This window comes from Carlito syrichta, unplaced genomic scaffold, assembly GCF_000164805.1.
Source record: "Carlito syrichta isolate Samal-C Ts95f unplaced genomic scaffold, Tarsius_syrichta-2.0.1 Scaffold308652, whole genome shotgun sequence".
Taxonomy (NCBI): domain Eukaryota; kingdom Metazoa; phylum Chordata; class Mammalia; order Primates; family Tarsiidae; genus Carlito; species Carlito syrichta.
Genome location: NW_007252748.1, coordinates 347,139 through 351,869, shown reverse-complemented (window position 1 = coordinate 351,869; position 4,731 = coordinate 347,139).

Here is a 4,731-nt window from a genome sequence, read left to right as displayed (position 1 = left end):
CCCACGACTTGGCAGCGCCGACCCAGACATGAAGGCGACTGAAGGGGGGCAAGAAGCCGGGAGAGGGTTCTGGGCTCGGGACGACCCCGCCCTCCGGCCGCCGCCGGCCCCGCCCCCGCGCCATAGCGACGTGCACGCGTCTCGGGGAACCACCTGCTCGCGGGTGTTTCCAAGGCCCGTGCACGAGAGACAGGGCTGACTGTGGAAAGCGACGCAACAGGTTCGCAGGTGTTTGGGAGCACATACCTGGGGATAGGAGCGAATCTTTTCCTGCCCGCGTGGGCGCAGGCTTGCGCCGGGGCGCCTCGGAAACTGCCCCACCTCACCCTGTCCACCTTCCGCAATGCCCCGTGGATGCGGTGATTTAAAGTCCGGTGTACTCCGACCTCGGTGTGCGTTCATGATCGGCGCCGTCTGGAATCGGGACGGGGACCCCAGAAATTAACCTGTGAATGTTAAAAACAAGACAAAACCAAAAGAAAACTCCGGGAATGAACTTGTTCTGGACGAAAGGAGGAAACTTGAGAGCATCCTTCCCGTGAGCGACGTTTTCAGCGGGTTTGGGAAGGATGGAAATCGCAAGACCAATCTTTGAGGGGGATGCGAAGAAGGTGTTGATGGGTCGCTTCCTGAAAAGTGGACTCTCCTGCCACACACACAGTCACACCATCTATCAACCCACTTTTGCGAATGCTTTCGGGTCTTTGGGAGAAGTATTTGATACCATCAGCTATACCCACATATGGTGGGATGGGAAGTCCCAGATGCAGGACAGAAAGGTGGCTCGGAACTCCCAGCACCTGCGGTGCACATCATTGTTATTGGGACACTAATGTGCATTAGTCAGTCCTTGCAACATCTTTCTGAGGGAGGATACCTGAAACCAAGGGATGAGGAAACCCCAGTGTGTACCAGGAGGTTAAGTGGCTATTCCAGGGAAGGACTGGTCTGGTGAGACATGAAAGTTGAGGTGGTCTCCAACCCTGGACTTTATCCAGACATGGCATTGGTTCCAACCAGAGAAAACAGAATCATAGAGCTGGGAGCAGCCCTCCTTTATAGATGAGGGTAGGAGCAGCCCTCCTTTATAGATGAGGGTAGGGAGAGCTACAGATGGCACTGGGGCCTGTGAAGGAGTCTTGTGTCCTTTCCACTGCTCCCACAAGCTGGCAGGATTGGGTCATCACCCTGAGAACCCATGCTTTCCATTTCAGTCAACATTTTCTAGGCTTCAAGGTTCAGAGCCAGGCTTCTTAGAGATTGGGCAACTCTTTCAGAAGCATCTCTGACTTTGTGCTGTGTGTGTTGGCTTGTATATGTGATCGTCACACTTTGAGAGGCCAAGGTGGAAGGATCACTTGGAGTTCAGGGCCACACTGGGTAACATAGCAAGTCCCGTCCCCATTTCTACCAAAAAAAATAAATTTTTTTTAAACAAAAAGGAAGTGCCTCTGACTTTGCTCATGGCACCATAAACCTTGTTTTCTCTCTCACTAACTGATCTTGTGAAATAAAAAAGTCAGACACAAATAGCTCCTGGACATTCAATTAGAAAACAGTAAGGATTTATAATGTTCCTTGTCTTCCTCAAAAATCTTCCTACTCAAAATCTAAAATGTTTCTGGTCTCTCATATCTTCAATTTCGTGTTAAATAGTTGAATTTATAATGGATGAGATCTGCTGCTGCAGGAGTATCTTGAATTTTTTCAGATAATTTTTTCTACTTATAAAGTCAATTATCTACTTTTTGTAAAGAATTTGGCAAACAGGAAAGTATAAAGAAGAAAGTAAAAATAACCTGCAACTCCGTGGTCTGAAAATAACAGCCATTGACATTCAAATTCTCTTTGTTACTTTTTAATGCATATTTATATATACAAGATATGGACTTTTTGCATGATCGAGATTATATATTATACACAAAGTTTGGCATCCTGCTGTTGATTGCTTTTTAAGGATCAAAAAAATTATCAAATGTATCTTATCAGTAAAGGATAATCCAGTGTCATCAGCAGTTTACCACAGCTCAGAACTTGAATCAGATTTCAAAGCCAAATAAAGACACCTTGCTGGATGACTTACATCTTGAAAAACAGAGAAGGGAGGATGGAAAACAAACTTGTCCAAGAAGTTTTCTATTTGCATTTCTCAAAGGCAACCACATACGTCCTTATCAGTTTTGGACTGACTTGTGTTTTTCACTCAAGTTTCCCTATAAGGGAGATCAGTCTTTTTATTTTTTGTTTTGTTTTGTTTCGTTTGTTTTGAGTTGAAGTCTTACTCTGTCTCCCAGGCTGGAGTACAGTGGCACACTTATGGCCACTGCAGCCTTGATCTGCTGGGCTCAGGCAATCCTTCCACCTCAGCCTTCTAAGTAGCTGGAACTACAGGCATGTGCCACCATACCTGGCTAATTTTTTTTTTTTTTAATTGCAGAGATGAGGTCTTGCTGTGTTGCCCCGGTTGGTCTTGAACTTCTGGCCCCAAGCGATTCTCCCACCTCAGCCTCCCAAAGTGCTGGGATTATAGGCGTGAGCTACTGAACCTGGCCTAGGAGATCAGTCCTTTTAACACAGAGAAATAGGGAGAAATCAACCAAAATTTGTGACGCCTGCTCCCTGAGTATGTTAGGAGGATATGATATAGCATTTTGCTCTATAAGGAAAGAATTTATCCTCCGTATATCAGCCTGAAGTAGTATTTAGCAACCCATTTTCTGCCTCCTCTACATACATTCCCAAAGTTTCTGAAATCTGTTCTTAAAAGACTAAAAGTTGGGCCAAGCATGGATAGCTCACACCTGTAATCCCAGCACTTTGGGAGACTGAGGTGGGAGAATCGCTTGGGGCCAGAAGTTCAAGACCAGCCTGGGCAACACAGCAAGACCTCGTCTCTATGAAAACCAAAAAAATTAACCAGACATAGTAGTGACACATGCCTGTAGTTCCAGCTACTTGGGAAGCTGAAGAGGAGGAATTACCTGAGCCTGGGGGGTCAAGACTGCAGTGAGCCGTGATCATGCCACTGCACTCCAGCCTGGGTGACTCAAAAAATTTAAAAATAAATAAATAAGACTAAAAGTTTATATGCCTTGATCACTGCTTTTAAAATACTCCCCAGGTTATAAAAAGTAAAGAACCTGGGTCATAATAAGTGCTATCTCTCCTGGGAATAAAGGAAATGTCATCAGCTGTGAATCATCCCTGGCTTCTGATGAATTTGGCTTTGGTTAGACATTTCCGAAATGCTTCTGCAGCTGGCACTGGTCATGCATTCAGCCAGCCGAAGTCTGCGCCAGATCGAACAGTCCTATCAGGTTTGGGAACCAGAAGGACGAGGCCGGCTCGCTGGTCTGTGTTCTCTGGCCACTCCCAGGTGGTGTTCTTTTGGGACTTTTTAATTACCTCCCAGGTACAGCCATCTGAGGATGCTATTTCCAAATCAGCACCGACATCATCGCATCTCAGTTGGCTTGTGTGCATTGTTCTAGGTTTTGCCGAGAAGAACCCCAGAAAGGTTTCCAAAGGTACAGTTCCGAAAAGTGTAAGAGGAATTGTCCCTTGAGAGTCAAGATGGTGTTGTAGAAACAGATTAGGCTTTGAAATCAGACAACTGGATAAGCTGCTTAAACTTGCAGATCTTCAGGTTTCTCATCTGGAAAAAAGAAGCACAATTATGCCCACGTCTTAGGCTTGTTATGAGGATAAGAGTGAATGGCATTTCTCACGAGAGCAGTGGAATAAGAGCTCCCCTCACTTCTCCCTCATCTCTTAATACCTTCTTAGCTATCTGTTAGGGTTTCACACAATAAGTGTGGCACATCGCGATAATGTCCTGAAATTGTCCAGCAACTTTCTGTAAGGGCCTAAAGTACTCTGATCTATGTTTTCACTTTCATCCAAAAAACAAACCCCTGTGGTTTCAAGACAACCACCATTACGGTTGTCACTTTTTGGTCAGAGAGAATAAGGCCAGGGAATTTTCATGATTTATTTACCCAGGTTTACACAGCTAAGGAGAAGCCTCCTCTGTTCATTCCTTCATTGAACACGTTTCTCCCTAATATCTGCAAGATACTGTGAGGCATGCAAAAATAAACTGGGGATGGGTGCGGGGGCTCAGTCTGTAATCCCAGCACTTTGGGAGGCGGAGGCAAGAGAATTGCCTGAGCCTGGGGATTTGAAACCGGCCTGGGCAACTTGATGAGTCCTCATCTCTACGATAAATCACACACAAAAAAAAACTAGCTGGGCACGGTGACATGTGTCACATGCATGGAAATAACACAAATAAATAAATAAATTAGAATTTTCAGGCTAGCAGTAGAGCAAGTCTGGTAAGCAGAATATTGAGCAGCCTGGACTCACAAAGGTACAAATAGAAAACACTAAGCAGAATGTGTCACGTGCATGGAAATGAAGTATAGACATGCCAGAAAGACCAGGATTCTCATTTCACAGACAAGGAAACAGGCTCCGGGAGATTAAGTGATCTGATTAAAGCACAGTTAGTGGTAGAACCTGGACTTGAACTTCAGTTTTCTTCCTCCAAGTGTCTATTGCATGACAAGATTTAAACTACTCCTCTGCAAGTTACTAGCACTCTTCCTGTAGTGACATTCCTGGCTCTTCCACTTGTTAACTGAATGACACACAAGTCTCTCTCTCTCTTTTTTTTTGTGATTCAGAGTCTCACCTAGCTAATTCCTTTAACTTTTTTTTTTTTTTTTT